Here is an 18,698-nt window from a genome sequence, read left to right on the forward strand (position 1 = left end):
GCGGGGCTCTCTGCGCAGCCCCGGGGGGCCAGGGCGATCCAAGGCCCCGCATCGCCGCCTCAGGCTCCGACGCACCCCAAGCGGGGCTGGGGGAAGGAGCCGTTGGGCACCCTCTTGACCCCCCCCCCCCACCTTGCAGCACGCACGGCTTCCAGCACTGAATGCTTTCCTGCGTGGGGAGCCACTCCAGCGTCTTCCCTCAGTCCTTGGACAGCCTTTGGGCCAATTCCCCCCCACCCCCAAGTTAAAATGCACCGTGGCGTCCCGGGGCCACAGCAACCTTCTCTCTGCAGCCTTTTAACTCGCTGGCAGCTGTGCACTTCCCTCCTCCTAACTTTTTTCTTCCCTAGGCTAAATCCACCCAGATTCGTCCGCTTTTGGAGAGGGTGACAGTGAGGACTAGCCTCATAGAAGGATAAACTGGGGAGGGGTGAGCTTCCATCCTGCGAAATAGTCTAGATCATGTGACGATGATGCTGAAGGTGCATCTTAGCGTGTGCCCAACATGTGCAGAATACACGCTTTGCCCCACCCCATAAGAGTTAGCCAGGGTCCAACTGGCGGAAGACGGGGGGGGGGGGCCGGGGTTGACCAACCCTAACAAGGGGGGGGGGGGGGGGGGAGACAGTTGCGGTTGTGAGGCTAAGATTGAGAGGAGAATTCTGTATGCTGCCTTGAGTTCCTTGGAAGGAAAGGTGTTGTAAGCCGCCCCGAGGCTTTTTGCAAATGGGGCGGCATAAAAACGGTTTAAATAAATAAATATACAAGAAAGAGGAGTGAGTAGGTTACAAATCTAGACCACCCTTGATGTTCAGTGAGTCGGGGGCCTTGTCCAGGGGTGTAGCCCCCGCTCTGCCTGCCACAGGTCTCAGACTCAGTCCCCAGCAGCACCTCCAGGCAGGGCTGGGAAACCTCCTACCCCGAACCCTGGAGCACTGCGGCTGCCTGCCGGTGTTGACCATATGGGGCTAGACGGGCCGAGGGACTGACTCTGTCAGGCAGCTTCCTGCATTCCTAAACTGAGTGTCTGACCGACAAAGCCCTTTGCTCATGCAGAGAGACAAGGGGTGCCGCACTGGCGTCAGGGAAAAAGGCAGGCTGGGCACAAATATGACGTGAAGAAACAACGGCGTGCTGCGCTCAAGGGTGGGCGGCGTGGAGAAAGGTAGCAAACCCCAGCAAGCTCACCCAGCGGGGACTGGATAAATCTTTTCATCCCTTTAACTTTGTAGCCGTGGGGTTGTTTTCATGAATGGGATTATGGCCGCATTAGAAGAGATTAGCCACTGCCCGGGTAGCTTTAGCCAAGGGAAACGCTCGGGTGCCAAGTTTTGCCATCAGAAGCCGGGACGGATGGAGGAAGCCGGAGAGGCGCTGCTTGGGGCCCCCAGGAAGGGTGTCACTGCTCTCTCAAAGACTCCTGCTACACGTGTGAGCAGTAACCCTCTCAAGTACCGCACTGGCCGAGGAATACGGCCCTGGAGGAGGGGGATCGTGCCGGACCCATGGAATTGCGAGTGGACAGGAAAGGCACGGGCTGAAGAGACGTTGAGTGCTGCAGAACCTGGCATCTCGCTGAACATGTTGGCGGTTTTACTCTCGATTCCTGGGGATTATTCTTGTGAGCTCAAAATCAGCACTTGCCGACCTGCTGGGTTCCAGCCCCATTGCAGTTCAATGCCCATTCATGTTGGCAGGGTTGATGGAACCTGTAGTCCAGTGCATCTGTGGGCGGGCGGGCAGGCTGGGGAAAGATGCTTCGTACAGTTTACCTTCTTAAGTCGTGTATGTGGCCTTGGATGGATTTACACAGAAAGGCAGGGGATCTGTTTGCTATTTATTCATATTATCTTCCCCATCACCAGGCACAGCACATCCTCGGGTTCGGCAGAGGCTCCAGAACCAAACTGGGCGTGGAGGGAGGACTTGGACCCGGATTACCGCTCCTGCCCTAAATCCCAGGGGTGCTTCCAAGGCAAAGGCCTCCTCGTGCTCCAACCCATGTGCCCCACGGTTCCATCGCTGCCCCTTTAACGGATTTCTGCAGGACAAAAAAAGACGGAGGAGGGGCGGGAACGCGGGAGGGGTGGGAGCAGGCGAGGCCGCTGTCCGGACCAGGGACTGGGCAATGACAGCCTGGCCCGCCACAGCGCCAGCGCCTCTTTTGTGGAAGGAGAGAGCGCCGCGCCTCGTCTCCCAGGTCGCTTCGCCTCCCCGAATGGGTGTTCCTTGCTCAGAATGCGCTCCTCAAACTTCTTTGCAGAAGGAGAGCAAACGACCGACCGGGCTGAGAGAGGCGGCGCTTCAGTTCACCAGCCGGAGGACGGCAGGGCCCCGCTCTCCACCGGCACGATCCCTCCCTGGAAGGCCTCTGGCCCGAGGTTTCCTGCGCTGCTGCCTCGTCTGGTGCCAAGGACGCAGCCGCCTCTGCTGGAAGCCTCGTGTTGCATAACGAGAGCAAGAACAAGGAAACTTGTGATCGGGGAGGGGGCGGCTCCTTCGGCTCTGGCAACCGCCTCTCCGAGGGAGAAACGGGGCCAGATCGTGCCCCCGGGAGAGGGGGGCCTCTGGCAGGCGCGCTCCACGGCTTCCCGAACGAGTTTCCACGTCAGGCGAGCTGGCGACCGAAGCGCCCGCCGCAAAGCGAGCTCGGCGCTTGTCTGCCCGCAGCCCTGCGAGTTTGCGGGCATCGGAGGAGACGCAGCTCAGGTCAAAGCAAAACGCAGGGTTCTCAGAGCTGGCGCCCTCCAGATGCGTAGGCCTACAGCCCCCCAAGCCCCCAGCCAGTGTCCTGAGGGTGTCAGCATAGGGGAGACTGGAGTAGGAAGCCAGCGCTGACTAGAACTTCGGACTGGGACGGGAGAGGCCGGGGTCCGCTCCCCCCCAAGCCCCAAAGCACACGGGGGGGGGGACACTTTTTCTCAGCCCAGCTAACTTACTTCACAGGGCCGTTGCGGAGATTAAAGAAAAGAGATGGAGCCACACATGCTTCCTCTTGAACTCCTTGGAGTAGAAGTGGGGGGGGGGGGTGTAATAACTGGTGCAGAAGGCAGAGCTGGAAAGTTGCACCACAATATCTGCTGAAGTTCGGACTTAGCACTTGGATCAAGGACAACAAGCTTCTTTCAGCTTAATTCTAGTTTGGAGATGTTCCCAGGGACCATATTCCAGTTGTAGGTAGAAAAGCTGGTGGGAGGAGGAATGTCAGAAATACCAACATATTCGGGCTTAAAGTTCTCGCTGCTAGTAACTAAGCCTTAGGAGAGGCGTCCCAACCCTCTCCTGAGACGCTTTTGTGTATAGGGTGGGGTAGAAATATTTTAAATAAATAAATCAACCTTTCTGAATGAGCAGAGAACTCTGTAACAGGAAGCCATGGAGCTTTCAGGGGAAAGGGGGGGGGCATCAGGGGACCCCATGTGGGTCCGATCTGGGCCCGACTGCAGGGTCAGCGCCCCTGACGGAGACAGCCCTTTCTGAGCAATTGGGTGGTCCACTTCATTTCAGCCACCGTTATAACAAATTTGTTGCATCGATGGGGCTAGTTCACACAACACATCAAGCCGAGGGGGACTCATAAGCCACCCCCCCGAAAGTTATCCCGGGGCCTGAGGTCCCACGGCGCTGCCTGCCCACACTTCCTCCCTCAGCCCTCCTGCTGGCATCGCAGGGAATGCCACGTGGGACGCCAGCAGCGATGGAGCTGCCCTGGAGTGCCCAGCTGGCTCCCCGCTGCTGATCCAGGCAGAGGGCTGTGACCTGGCTCTCTGCCTGCCTGAGATCCCCTGGGGAGGCCCTGCAGAATGCGCTCCTTGGCCCTCCTGCCGCATGGATTGTCCCCTAGGGGAGCACAAGGTGGGAGGTGGCCCTGCTCCTGAGCCTCCACCTCCACAGCAGATGCGATGCGCTCAGGAGAGGTGCCCAGCTCCTCCCCAAGGGGCCAGTTTTCGTCAGGACCTAAGTGGGGAGGAGACGCTGCCCGGGCTGCCTTTCCAACAAAAACCTGAGTCCTGCCCCGCCCCGCCCCGGAGTGGCTAAGGGTAGGACCAGACACGGAATGTCCACCGCATCGCAGGCAGGCTGGCGCCCTGTGCAGCAAGAAGTGCTCCCCTCCGTTTCGTGCCAATTCGCGCTGCAAACTTCTCTCTGCTCCCTCTCCTCATAAAGAAGGATATTTTCCCAAGCTGCCAAGCATATTGCATTGCAAAAGCTCAGGATCCAGTTATCAGCAGACCACGGAGATACCACAAGACCAGCGCTCAGTTCTTTTGACTACCAGGCAGAACTTAATCCACTTATTGAGGGTTAGGAGACCCCCTCATCCAGCTGCAGGATGTTCTCGGACTCTGGATGTGAGACCCCTCCCAGAGGGCCAGAGACTCAGTCTGGTGGCACTGCTAGGCTGAGCCCAGCCTGGGGAGGTGCCAGACACCGGCTGTGGCCTTATCCAGGTGAGACCAAGGCGCGTGTTCTACCTGGGGCTGCCCTCCTTCAGCATGATTCAGAAACTGCAACTGAGACAGAATTCTTGCAAGAGCCAAGTGCCCGGATCAGATTGTCCTGCATTATTTACAGTGAACTGGCTGCCTGTTAGTTTCTGGGCACAATTCAGGGAGCTAATTTGGCCTTCAAAGCCCTGAATGGTCAGGCACTGGCTACACCTCTATGCACCTGTCCAAGCATTAAGACCTTGCTCTGGCCACCTGCAAGAGCTACTAGAGCGGTGGGTATGAAGGAGAGGGCATTCTCAGTGGCTCAATATCCCTGGAAGGCACATTTGCCGGCTGAAAACAAAAACTGGAGTTTGAAGAGGTCTGCATGCGTTCTAAACCCTAAACCGTCAGCGACTCTTGCTGCCTCTGTACTGAATCGCATGTGGTTCAGCTGAAGCGGCCTCAAACTATTAGGTGGTAAACCACGACTCTGCACAGAGTGGAAAGACGAGGGGATGCACAAATCCAGCCAGCACAGGGGCCCAACTCCTAAGTGGGACTTGGCTTATTTAGTTTTGGTATTCTATAACTGTCCCATAACACAAGCTTTACTGGATGGTGCTGACACTTAAAATGGCAAAACACACCAAATAGTATGAAAATAAAATCTGAACTAGAATGAAAGCAGCACAGGCAGATCCATAAAACAACCCTAAATTGCACTAGAAGAGATACAGGGCTGAAAAGCCTGGGAAAATACGAGGGGTCATCAAAAATTTCTGCACTTTTAAAGATTCTATTTATTAAGAATTTCTACACCAAATTACATCACTTTTCTACATAGTCACCTTCCTCTGCGATGCGTTTTTCCCAGCGCCGTGCCAACTTTTTAATGCCATCAGCAAAAAATATATAAAAGTGCGGAAACTTTTGGAAGACCCCTCGCAGAAGGGTCTTCATTCAGTGCCTGCCAGCAGGTGGGTGCCGGGCGAGCCTTCCTGGGGAAGGGACTGAACAGCCGGGGGCCTCCTGGTGGACAGTCATCTGACCTCATGTGACAGGGACACCTGGAGAGGGGCCTCAGATGTGGGTCACGGTGACACTTCAGGCCTTGAAGAACAGGCTCCGAAACCAGTACCGGTGCTTCGAATGCAGCCCGAAAATGGCCCATCGTCAGTGCAGCTCGTATTGCAAAGGACACCGTAGCAAGATGGTGCTGAAGGGGAGTTGGAAGAATGCAAGGGGATCCCTCGGGGCTATGAGCATCATCAAAGAGAGAAACCCAGCTATTTTTTCCAGATTTCCTGAATTAAAGAAAACCAATACTGGCTTTGAGCTGCTTTTCCCAAGCGTTTTTAGCCAACACAATTAGATGCAGTGGTTCAGCATCTCCAGACCCGACTGCCCTCAAAGGGCTCAGGCTTCAGCTCCCCTCACGGCTGGCAGCGAAGGGCACCGGGCTGGGGAAAGCCGTGGCAGCTCTGCAAACAGGGAGCTTTTTTGCATTTACAGGACAGCGACTGGCGGCTCAGATCCAGTTATCCAAAGAGGCTGCACAGGGCAAGCCGGAGGCTGATTTGCCCTTTCCAAGCGACCCCGAGCCCCATCCCGGCCTCGCTGCCCCGCGTGCCGTGTGCTGGTCTGACGGCTGCCGCTGCGTCTCTCCCGCCGCTGAGTGAGCGGAAGGCGGAAGGCAGAACTCAAAATGGAAGGCGACGGATAGGACGGGCTGTGCAAGCACACGCAGCCCTTGACGGGCGGCATTCCCAGCGCTGCCTGGCATCTCCGTGCTCCGAAGCTGCCAAGATTCTGCAGCACGGAATCTATTTTAGAGTTTAGCAATGGCCCAGCTCTTTAAAATGACACCTTTTTGTGACTGCTTGGCACCAGAGATTAAAGGTTTTCATCAAGAATTGTGCAACACTTGCAGTTATGGCTGGTATAAGAACCACTTTTAACCTACATTTTCCATCCATGGCAACTTTTCCCTTGCTTTTTCTTCTTTTTCTAATTCCAGATTAGAAAGCAGCCTCGTATCAGGTCAAATCGTGAGCTTAAGTGGACTCCGGGGGATGGTGGGGGACAGGAAGTCCTGGAGGAGTGTTGTCCATGGGGTCGCGATGGGTCGGACTCAACTTCGTGACTAACAGCAACAAATCAGGTCAAATTATTTATCCCTCTGTCCTGGTACTGACTCCTGTGAGTGGTGATGGAACATCAGGTCTCCGGGAGAGGAGAGGCCTTCCCATCAGCTACAAGCATTAGCCGGCTGCGAAACATGTGCTCTCCCTGCCGGATTCGAACACCGTCCTCAGAGGCTCTTCTCGGGGAGCTCCTGCCAGATGAGATGCAGCAGGTGGCCACCGAGGGCTTTTTGGTGGTAGCCCAACTGGGGAGCTGCCACTAAAGAGGCCCCATCTCGTGTGGCCACTCCCTCTGGCAGAGACACCTGTGCACTGGGGAACGCCCTCCCCAGACAGGCATCCTGGGCACCTTGTGGGTCCCAGGTGACGCAATTTTTGAACAGCTGCTGGATTTTACTCTGGTTTTCACATTCATTTTATCCTGTTTTTCAACAAAGGGCCCTACAGTATGTCTTACTCTGGCATTGTATGCTTTTAAGTTTGGTAAGGCAGGTTTAAAAACATTTTTAAAACATTGGCTGTAGGGCTTGTTTGCAGTTGTTCCCATGACATTTAAATTTCTCACACAGGGTTCTCCACCTCACCTTGCGCTTGCAGTGTCAGATTTGCTGCTGAGGCCAAGAGGCTCCTTTCTGTTGCCCCCGATTCTTAGCCCGGCTGAGGGATTCCTCCTGCACTCATTTCAGAGTCACACCTGGGCACCTGCAATCTTCTTCCGCTCCCAAATTAGCGTCCTTGAACACCGCCAGCATGTTTGCTGCTTGCAGACCAAATTGTCCCCCCCCCCCCCCCGGTGCCCTTGCTTGGCTCGCTCTCCACTGCCTTTGTCTGGTCCGCCTTGCAAATAAATGTTATCAGTTCTCTGGCTGGCTATTTTTTCACCTGGCTGTGCGGCTTTCCTGTTTGCCTGCAGCATTTGCTGGTGTGCCAGCACTTAGAGAAAGCAAAGATAACGATGAAGAGAGTTTGGATGCTGACCTATCACAGGCTGACCTTTCCTAAGCGAGGCGAGGCAACCTCATCGGTCTGCTGGCAGCGCTGCCAGGGACGCCAAGAGAGCGAGCATGGGTGCTCCGGCTGGGCGTAGTGGACCCACCTGCACACGGAGCATGAGAGGGCGCGACTGGGCTTGCGGAAACCAGGGTAAGGCTCTGGACCAGTTTAGGTGGAGCTGCACATCAGGGTATTGCAGAGTTACCCACCGATGAACTGACTCTAAAAAAAAGACCCTGGACTGTGCAGAAACGGATAGATTGATTTTATCACGGAAGGTGAAGGAAGATACTGACTTCTATCAAACTTGGGACTCTTTTTATTATTGGCTCGAGAAATGGGACTTCGCATAGATTTAAATATGTTTTTAAGTTATCATAAATGGAAAAAGAAGGGTGTGGGGGCTGATCCAGCGGGCCCGACGTTTTTGATGATGGATGCTGTTTGTAGTTTTCTTTTTTTTAGGATTATAATTTCTCAAATAAAACTTACTTTTTTAAAAAAAGGATATTGCAGAGTGATGCTCCAGATGTCCAGGGCAACTTCTTCTTCCTTCTCTATTCTTCTCCTATATTCTTTATTCACTTATTTTATACTGTTAATTTTAACTTTATATGATTATGTGGGTATCCCAGCATATTCTTTGTATTTATGTAACTGGAGGTAATTTATTACGTTCTATTGTACTTCAATGTATTTTATTGTGTTGTAAGCCGCCCCGAGGCTTCGGCAAGGGGCGGCATAGAAATGCTGTAATAATAATGATGATGATGATGATGATGATGATGATGATGATGATATGTTGGACTGCAGCTTCCATCATCCTTCACCTTGGGTTGCTGGCTAGGGCTGATGGGAGTTGCAGGCCAAAACGTTTGGAGGCCCGTGAATTGCTCACCCCAGAGTACCTGCCTCTGAAGACAGTCTGGGAAAGGAGGGGATCGCTGGTGGCGAAGGGAGAAGCGATGCCCGTTCCGTGCCAGTGATATGCTTGCTGGGGCATTTCTGGGCTTGGTTCAAAGGGCGGCTTTGGGTCTTTTAGGCGGCTCAGGGGCAGCCTGCCTGGGCTTTGAGCTCCGTCTCGGGTGCCCTGCTCACGGGCCCACCAAGAAGATCTCGCCGGTTGTGAGAATCGGGGCCTTTTGCATGGCAGCCTTTTTACGCTTTGCAGCTGACCTCCAGGCGGGGCGACACAGTATGTGAGGGGGCAGGTCGTGACTGTTTTTCCCCTGCGGAGGAAGGCAGGACGGGCCCCAACGGAGCCAAGCTCAGGGAACCCAGGTTCCACTTGAAGACCAGGAAGCACTTCCTGACAGTCGGGAGCCCGAGGGTGTGGAATGGGCTCCCACGAGAGGTGGTCGAGGCCCCATCGGTGCGGGTGTTCAAGGAAAGACTGGACAACCAAGTTGGGGATTATTTGAGCAGAACTGGCAGGAGCCGGGGATCAGACTAGATGGCCTGGGAGGCCCCTTCTGCCTCGCTCTGTTTCTATCTTGTGCAGCTCTTGTAAAAAAGAGCAGCAAAATAAAAGCAAGCTGGTTGCATTCGGTTTGCCTTTATTGCATGCAATGTTTGCAATCGTGGTCGCGAGTCTCCTTGCAAGGACGTTGACCTAAAGCAGGAGGGAACAGCCTGTACTGTTCAAGAAGTTGCTGAACTTCAGCTCCCATCATCCTGCAGCACTGGCTACATGAGCGAGGGCTGACAGAGTTTGCAGTCCAACAACACCTTGAAGGCTTCCTGAAAGTTGCCCACTCCTGGCCTAAAAGACACCCTAAAACAGAATTACAATAAATACTGTCTGGCTTCACGTGACAAGACAAACACGGTGAGCAATTAGTCGCCGTGGGCTGTTCTTCCAAACCTGGAAGAACCATTCTAGTCTGTGTTGCAGCAGCTGCAAGGGGGTCTCATGGCGAGAGCAGCCACCCCCTCGCCCCCACCCCTCTGCAATGGTGTGTTTGCCCCTTCGCTGCTGCCCAAGCAGCCCTTTGGGGCGACTGGCTTTGCTCCACCACCCTTTTTTCTAGCCCCCAAACTGCACACAAATGTCTCTGCTTTTGTTTTGTGCTTGTGTTGGTTTTTCACAAGCCCACATTTCAGCTGCTGCGTGTATGAGGTCCATCTGGTCCAAGTCCCTCTAAGTTTCAGCTCTCGGAGGAGGGGAATGCACCAACGCAGAAGCTGACAGATCACGGCTGCACAGGGGCCTGCACACGGCCGCCAAGTCGCCGGCTGAAAATCCCTGGTTATCACGAGTGGGCAAAGCAGGTGCACTAAGGGGGCGGCAACAAGCCTCCCCCTTGGCGGAGTAATGCTCTCCATTTCAAGGGCTGAACTCCCAGGCCACCGCCGCAGGGGCAGCCTCCGCGTCCTGGCGGTTCCCCAGGTCTCCAGCCACCCCGAAAGCGGAGACAGTGCCACTCCCTTCTGGTGACTTCTTTTCAGAGCCCCAGATGGTTCTTAAAATTAAATCTGCGAAGACGGGAACGGAGTGCAAAGCGAAGGGCGCACGGAAAGTGGTAGGAAGTGGAGCTGAGGAGCAATCAAGGTGGGCTCCGTGGTGAAGGACCCTGGAATACCCAGGGGGGCCCCGGGGGAAGGAGCGCCACTGCCCGCCACGTGGCACCTTCGGCTGTTCTGCAGACAACCCACCCACCACGGCTTGCCTGCGGGGGGCTTAGCGTCACGGGTGCCACAGTTCCTCCAGCCTGGTCAGCGGCCCACGAAGACAGACGACGTGTGCGCAGGGCCCCTTCTTCCAAAATCTCAGGCAAATTGCTCAAGGCACTAGCGTCCAAGGGACTCCCTCCACAACCAGATGTAAAGCTGCTTCTTGCACGGTCTCCTTACCATGGCTTGATGCGTCACGCTTATTCGTGCTTCCTCCCTAGCTTTTCAAGGCCCCTCCCTGTCCGTTGTCTCGCTGATTCTGATGTGCCGTACCCCTCACTCGATCCCCCCTGCTCAGGCTGCTTTTTTGGAGCCGCCTCCATGTGGCTTCCAGCTGGATCCCAGGTGAAGGAGCCAAGCCCAGGGAAGGTCTACCCAGGTGGAGCTTCTCGGGGCCGTCAGGGAAGCTCCAGGCCCTTCCGCGGTTTTTTTTTTTATTATTTATTTATTTATTGCAATTTATATCCTGCCTTTTTCCTACAAAGGGCTCAAGGCAGCTTACATTATCTCTCCTCCTCCATCTTATCCCCACAACAACAACCCTGTGAGGTAGGCTGGGCTGAGAGCCTGTGACTGGCCCAAAGTCACCCAGTGGGCTCCATGGCCGAGCGGGGACTTGAACCCGGACCCCTGAGTCCCAGTCCCATGCTCTTAACCGCTACGCCACACTGGTTCTCACTGGTTTGCAGGGCCAGTGCCACACATAGGCACGGTGGGCGCTGCCAAGGGCAGGGAGACCGGGGCCTCCTCCTCTTCCCCACGGCAACCTGGCTGCTTTCCTGCCTCTCACCCTGGCCTGGGAAACTGCTGTGCTGGGAAGGACCGGGGGCTCCCTGGCGCTCCACCTGCGGCACCGGAGCAACCGCGACGAGGAGGCAGGAGGGGCACACCGGCGAGCACAGCGGTGGGGAGATGAACTGGCAGAGCGGCAGGCTCCTGCGCAGGGGCCCCCAGAACCCGGATCCAGGACCGGTGGTGCAGCGCGGCTAATGTGCAAAGAGACATTTGTAGCAGTGCGCCAGAAATGCCTCTTCCCTCGCAGTGGCCACTGCACACAACTGGCTCACGGTGGAACAGGAGGCAACCGCCCCAGAGGCGCCTGCCCCCTCATTCCCACTGGACCGGCGGGTGGTCCGAAAAGGCCCCAGAGCCCCGTGTTAGTGCAACCGATCAAGCCGCGGTGGGAGGAAGGTGCAAGAGCCAGCCTGGCATCTATTTTGTGCCCGGGGAGGTGAATCACAAGACTTCTGGCACCAATGTATCTCAGATTTTGGAACAAGTCCAAGCGATGAGGTCTGTGGAATGAGATGGCAGGGGAAAGTCGCTTTCGCATCGAGGTTCCAAGCAACCGTCGCCCCGTGCCTACGTTGGTGCCCCTGCAGCTGACAGCAGACGTGGCCCCGAAACCGACACCATGTGCCTCCTTCTCACAGCTGTCGCCGAATCCCAGCGACCCAGATTTTGCAAAGGGGCCATGCCAGAGGCGCTCATGCCTCTTCCAGCCCACCTTCCAACTCCAGCTTATGGGAGCCTCTGCGTGCAGCGGCACCCCCCCTCGGCCACCTCCCTGTACTTGAAACCGCGTTTAAAAATAAGGCTGGCTGACGTTCCGCGTGTGGGATGCGGAGGGCGTCTCACTTTCCCGGCAGCTGACAAGCAGGCATGTTCAGCTGTCAGGACTTGGCCAGTCCCCAACAGGCTGGCAGCAGATACGCCTCGTTCAGGTGTCGGGTGGCCTCGAACAAGGACCGGCCTGCCCCGAGGGAGGGCGGAAGGGCTTTCTTGGGCGCCCGCAGCACCCTGGGTGCCCGGTGCCTTCAGCTCCGAGGAACCCGAGGTCCTCACACCGAGACTAAGGCATGCAGGCTGCAGCAGCGTTGCGATTGTCTGTCCTGTGATGGGGAGACTGGGGTTCTGCAACCCTTTTCGGGATGCTGGCGGGAACCGCGGAGGCAGTGTGAGAGCGGGGGGGGCGGGGCTGGAAGGGTCCCCAGGGGGAGGGGCTGGGCGCGGCAGGCCCTTGCATGGCATGCCAAAGGTCCCGGGTTGGATACAGTGGAGTCTGCCGGCAGGGCTGGGAAAAGGCTGGCTGAGGCCCCAAAGAGCTGCCTCTGCCCGTCTGTGTCAGGAAGACTGTGCGGGAGGCATCCAGGGGCAGGCTCGTGTCCCTGGAGGCACGGAAAGCGCGTTTCCAGCCACGTGATGGGCACGCCTAGCCCCCTGAGCCCCCCAGGCTGCAAGCAGACTTTTCAAAGGCCGCCGCACCCAAGGGGAAGCAGCAACACCTCAGAAGCGCTTAGCTTGTCACATGGGACAGGATGAAGCTGCAATTAGGCTTCCTTGCAAAACAGAAAAATCGCACGCACGCAAATTAGGGCTGAAAAGTACGGCTGGAAAGCACAGCAAGACTATGGGCTGCACCGATATGGCAGGGAAGCTGGAATTCTGGACCCGAAGTGCGGGGAGCAAGGGGGCCACCCCAGAGAGAGGGGCTGGGGTGGCATTCCTGCAGGGCGTCAATCCCATGTGCAGCAAGTCCTCCAGCGGGCGGGACAGTGATGCAAGCCCCCTCCCCACTGACCGTTCCAGTCAGTTTCGGGCCTCCGCAGCACGGGAGACAGCTCCTGGCAAGGACGAACAGGGCGCCGGGCGCCAGGTGGGTGTGTCTGGGCCGTGTGCCCCCGCAGTGAGCAGGCACACCGAGCAAACGCCTTCGAGGACAAAGACGATCAGAGGCCCTGTAGGCAAGGGGAGAAAGGGAAAGACATGGACACACCTGCACTGCGCTGGGAGAGGCGGCAGGCGGCGGAGGCAAGGTGCCTGGATAAGGGACCAAGGTGACCCTCTTCCCCACGCGCCAAAGGCAGGCGCTGTCCTTGTCCTTGCCATCTGCGCCCGTTAACACTTTCAGGGCTTCGCGGTGCAGCCTCTGGGGACCTGGACACAGTGACTCAAGCATCGCGCCTGGCCAGCTGCTCCTCGGCTTCTCCAGGGCTGCGGCTCCAGCTCCAGGCAGGCGGCACAGATGAGAGAGGCGCGAAACTCGCCGTGGACCGGCCTCCTTCAGCGGAGGGGCGGCAGCCGACCTCGCTAGCCACCCACGTGGCGGTGAGGGCCCGTTCTAGGCACTGGCAGCACCTCTGGGACGCCCTGTCCTGGGGGCTGCCGACACCACCAGCCCCCACCCAGACAAAATCCACACAGCCATACCGATCCCTGAAACAAATACGCAGATAAACGCGCTCTGCCCTGTATATCTTCATAAGCCTCTCCTAATCTCAGTGATGACAATTTCTTAGCTCCACTGAAGAGGCAGGAAAGCAGCAGAGACTTCTAGGTCACTTGTCAAGAAGGATTTTAAAACAAGGTACTAGTCCTCCTGACTCCATGGAATGGCTTGAAAATGCAAGGCCAATGCCTAGGAAGCTTGAGTGCCCAGAGGGGCACCTGGCCAAGGCGTTCGGCAGGTGGGAGCTCACGCAGCTCGGCTAACTCCTACAACAGCTACTTCCCCACCTTTGGGCTAGGGGTCTGTGACTGGCTCACGGTCCCTTGGTGGGCTCCATGGCCGAGCAGGGACTAGAACCCAGACCGCCTGAGTCCCGGCCCTGCGCTCTTAACCGCGGCACCACACTGGCGGGCTGGGCTCCGGGCCCCGCGCTCCCGCTCCAAGGCTAAGCCTCCCTCGCTCGGTGGGTGTCAAGGGCGCTGCTGAGGCCGGCGGGTGGCCAGAGGCCGCCTCCCCTCACCCAGGAAGGCGCAAGCAAGCGTGCCTCTCATTCGGATCAAACCCGGTAATTGCAGCCGGTTTGTTCCCTGCGGCGCCGAGCAATTACAGACCTGCGGGGGGAGAGGCAGATGGGGAGATGAGAGGGTTTCTCGACAACACAGCCCACCCATTAAAAAAATTACGCTCCTTTAACACCCTGGATACCTAATTAGGGTGAGACAAGAGTCTGAGGAAAGCCTCTCCTTCGGCGACCCACAGAAGGTGCGTTTGGGACCCTGGAGGGCCAGGGTTTGCCTGAACCTCTGCCCCACTGACTTAGGGGGAATGTTCCCCTCTGCAATTTGACAGCGAAAGGCCGCTTCCCCGACCCCCCCACATCCATCTTGCAGGCAGGAATTCACACGCCCGCCCTTGGCAGGATCGAAAGGAAGCTGACCCGCCCGGGGTTTTGCTTCCCAGAAGTGGCACTAAAAGCCGAGAGTAGAGAAACCAGGGAGACGCTCCCTGGATCATGGCCGGGGCCTCAAGGGGCTGTTATCCATCCGTGCCATCACCCCCTCAGGAAAGGGGGTGCGGAAAGGGACCGCCAGCCCATTCGAGGCCTGTTGTCCCTGAGGCACTCCGGTGTGGGCAAGGCACCTCACAGGCTGCAAAACCCTCACCATGAGCATGGCAGAGCCGAAGACCCGTGAGATAAGCCACGCTGGACGAGGCTCAGGGCCACCCAGTTCACACGGTGGCCCACCCACCAGCCGCAGGATCCCACAAGCAGCGCGAGAGTGCAGCACACTGCCTGCCCGTGTTCACCACAGGCCGACTGACGCCAGGGGCCACGCACAGCCACCCAGAAGTGTCTCCTCCGCAAATCTGTCCAGGCCCCTTCGAAGGCCATCCAATTTGGGGGCCTCCACTGCGTCCTGTGGAGGTGAGTTCCACAGATGAACTTGGCGCTGTGAGAGGAAGTTCTTCCTTTCGTCTGCCCCGGACCTCCCACCCGCCAGTCTTGTGGGTACCAGTTCTGGTGTCAGGGGTGGGGGGGGGTGCGGGGAAACTGCTTCGGGGACGATGCCGCCGCAGAAGGTTTGGCAGCCGCCACTCACTCGCATCCCCACCCCCCCCCGAGCAGAGCAGGTGTCCGGCAGCCGTGGGGACTCTTGCGTGCAGGAAGCACACATCACACTGCCTTCCACGCCCCTCGCAGGTGCCGGCAGAGCGGGTGCGGGATGGGAAGGCAGCCCAAACAGAGGGGGCGTGGAAGGGGGTGCCCCTCCCTGCGCTCTCCCGGGGCCTCCAGGGCATGGGCTGGGGAAGAGGCGTGTGCTGAGCCAGCGCTCCCTTCGTTTTTCCTCCATGGCTGTTTCTTTGCAGCCCATCTGGCAATCTTCTAAAAATAACCCAGGCTTTAACTGGTTTGCGTGAATCATACGATCGGTGCACGCTAAGCCGCAGGGCATGCACCCCGCAAACGCGCTTCCTTTCCTGGTGGCCCGCCTGATCATCTGCGGGTGGCACGGAGGGAAAGCAAAACAGAAACCGGTGCCCATCCTCTTTCACTTTCGCAAGGAAAGGCTGCCTCTTCCCTGCTCTCGCAACGCTTGCCTGGAGCACCGGTGGGTCAGACACACAGAGGGAGCTTCAGATGTTGCCCAGAAGAGCCACGCACAACCGGGAGCAGGGCAGGGTGCCCGCGCTCGAAGCGACTGCCTCCCACAAAAGGCCCCGAAGGCTGGCAGCCACGGGGCAAGCGGCTTTCCTCACTGCCTGTAGCCGGGCAAGCTAAATGCCGGTTCCATTGCCCGGTTTTCCGCCTACCTTTTGCTTCAGGCCATCAAAATACCTGCCCGTTTATTTAAAAGGAAAACAGCACATGAGCTTCCCCGCCCCTGGGGGTTTCTTCGTCACTTGGCAGTGGTGTTTTGCTTTGGCTTTTGCAGCCAAGTTGTACAAGATTGAAAAATGGCTGGGGTGGGCCGGGGGAGCAATGTCTTGCCGACGCTCGCCCTGGGGCGGTCGGTGACTCCCGTCAGCTTTTCTTTTGGGCTTCACAGGAGTCACGCTCAGTCGTCCCTGGTGCGCCTACTAGGGGACGGCGTTCAGCACCATGGATACCTCCGCAAAGCTCCAAGCCAGCACAAAAGAAAAGCTGCAGTGGGTGAGGCGCCCCCTCCGCCACGCGCCAGCCCTGCCGCACCTTTTCTTTCCCAGGGCTCGGCCTGCAGCGAGGAGGCGGACCTGGATTAGCGCCCTCCAACCTGCCAGGTGAGTCCAGGGACCAACCGCAGGAGCTGCCACCCACCACATCTGTGGGGCAGAGGCAGGTGTGCATTCGAGGCCTTTCAGAACAACCCCAAACCCCACGAGACAGAGCTTGCCCTCACGGCTTCGCCCCTACACGCCCCCAACAAAAATGAGGGACCGAGACGCCTCGCGCGCGGCATTTAGGCAAAAACAGGCGAGAGAAGCGGCTCTTAAGCCTTTCAACTGTCTAATGGATGCTTTCTCTACTCTCGGCTTTTAGTGCCGCTTCTGGGAAGCAAAACCCCAGGCGGGTCAGCTTCCTTTCGATCCTGCCAAGGGCGGGCGTGTGAATTCCTGCCTGCAAGATGGCTGTGGGGGGGGGTCGGGGAAGCGGCCTTTCGCTGTCAAATTGCAGAGGGGAACATTCCCCCTAAGTCAGTGGGGCAGAGGTTCAGGCAAACCCTGGCCCTCCAGGGTCCCAAACGCACCTTCTGTGGGTCTCCAGAAAGCCATGCCCTTTTGCCCCACACCCCCCCTTCTTTTGCCCCACACCCCAATTGTTTGGTGTGTTCCCAGCTTTTGCATGGCTTTTCCCACTGCGGAAGAGCCAAGCATCAAGCGGTAAGTTAAAATATGTTCAGTACTTTTGTGTTTGGCCCCCCACAAAATTGGATTTATGTCTGGCTGCAGCTGCCACTGGAAAGTGGCCCTAAGAGGCTCCTCCAAACTGGAATTTTGCCCTCTGGGTCGGCTCCCCTGGCCCCACACCGTCTGAACGGGAGACAGACCTAGGGACCCTTTCTTATCTGGAGCGAGCGAATTCCAGGACGGCCTCGGAGATGCAATCGCGAGGGGCTACCCACTGCTCGCAACTGGAGGGCTTTTTCCTCCCTAACTTGCAAAGGCTCGTGCCGGGAGGGTGGGCAGCGCGCTGCAGCTTCCCTGAGCACACAGCAGGGAAGGTCAAAGGTCACCGGCTCCGACTGTGCCCAGTTCGGAGGAAACAATCCTGGTATAAAGCGATTTCCCCACGCATGCAAGGCACGTGGCCGCTGCAATAATTACCCAAAGTGACTCACTGGACCAAGGGGAATCCGGAGCAAAGCAAAGCCATGCCAGCTCCCGCCTCCCACCGCTTCCTTCAACCTGCAGCCCTCCGGCGATGCTGGACCTCAGCCCCCATCTGCCCCAGCCAGCACAGTCAACAGTCAGGAACGCTGGGAGCGTCTGCAACGAGGGCGAGGGGGGCAGGCATGGGGCCGGGGGGGGGGCAGGCGCTCATTAGAGGGCAGCACCAGGAATTAACTCCGGGAGCTGCTTGAGTTTTCCGGAGCGCGGGGCGGCAACCGCACTTCAGGGCCCCGGACGGACGGACGGGGCGGCATTATCTATTAACCAGGAGGGGAAGCAACAGCTTCGTTTGCCCGAGTAAACAGGGCCACCGGGAGGGGCGGCAGGCTCAGCCGGACCCTGGACCCTGGACCCTCGCGGCCCCAATCCCGTGCGGCGCTGCACGGGGAGACGGTCCCCTCGGGCGGCGGGGCGCCCGCTGACACACCAGCGGGAGCCAACATGGCGAGCGGGCTGAGCGCGGCGGGGACGGGGGCGCGACCGGCGGGACGAAGCCGAGCGCCGCCCGGCAGCGCCCTCCCCGCGCATCCCGCCGCGCCGCCTCTCCGAAGTCCTGCAACAGGCCAGAAGTTTCGACGGGGCTCGGACCCGCGTCGCGCGATCCGGGGCGAGCGCTGGCTCCGCCGCCCGCCCCCGCCCCGCGCCGGGCCGCGGCTCACCTGTCCTCCTCCGCCTCCTCCTCCGCCTCCTCCTCCTCGTCCCGCCGCCGCCGCCGCCGCCGCCAAGGGACAGCCCGGGCAGGTGCAGGCGAGCCGGGCTGTCCCCGTTCGCGCGCCTGGGCGTCCCCGCAGCCCGATCGGGCCGAGGCCAGGCGCCGATCCCGTCCGCTCCGCCCCGATGCGCCTGCAGGCGCCGAGCTCGCCCCGGGCGCGCGCGCCTCTCCCACGCCGGCTCCCTCGGGCGGCGAGCGCGGCCGCGGCGGCTCTTCAGGTGTGGGGGGGCGCGGAGGAGGAGGGGAGGGGGAGGAGGGGGAGCAAAGGACTCTGGGAGATGTAGTTCGCGCGCTCCGCATCCCCCCCCCTCCCCACCGGCGAGGCGGGCCCGAGCCGATGGGAGGCCCCGCTCCACCGCGGAGGATCGGCCCCAAGAGCAGCGGTCCCTCCGGCGCGGGCGGGATGGAGCTTCCAGCGCTCGGGGCAGCCTAGCGCGCAGCCCCGGGGCGGGCGCCGGGCTCGCTTGCCTGCCTGCCTGCCTGCCTGCCAGGCTGGCGTCCCCGAGCAGCCCTCGCGGGGCCGCCCGCTCGGAAGGGGGCGTCGAGGCGCCCGCGGAGCCCCGAGCCGGCGCGGAGGCGCGGCCCTGGCCACCGTCCGGCCCCCGGCGCAGCGCGGCCGAGCCAAGCGCCCCCGGGCGGCCTCG

General features: G+C 58.8%; 1 protein-coding gene across 1 annotated transcript in view; it reads right to left on the bottom strand.

Annotated features, from left to right (window-relative positions):
• Nucleotides 1-18,033, bottom strand: part of LOC123030257 (myogenesis-regulating glycosidase-like) — a 25,153-nt gene extending 7,120 nt beyond the window's left edge. Inside the window, exon 1 of the mRNA XM_044444051.1 lies at nt 18,002-18,033. The gene's annotated coding sequence lies outside the window, so the exon portion shown is untranslated. The remainder of the gene's footprint in view (nt 1-18,001) is intronic.
• Between the last annotated feature and the right edge of the window lie 665 nt (nt 18,034-18,698).

Source organism: Varanus komodoensis, unplaced genomic scaffold, assembly GCF_004798865.1.
Source record: "Varanus komodoensis strain SLA01 unplaced genomic scaffold, ASM479886v1 scaffold43, whole genome shotgun sequence".
NCBI classification, from domain to species: domain Eukaryota; kingdom Metazoa; phylum Chordata; class Lepidosauria; order Squamata; family Varanidae; genus Varanus; species Varanus komodoensis.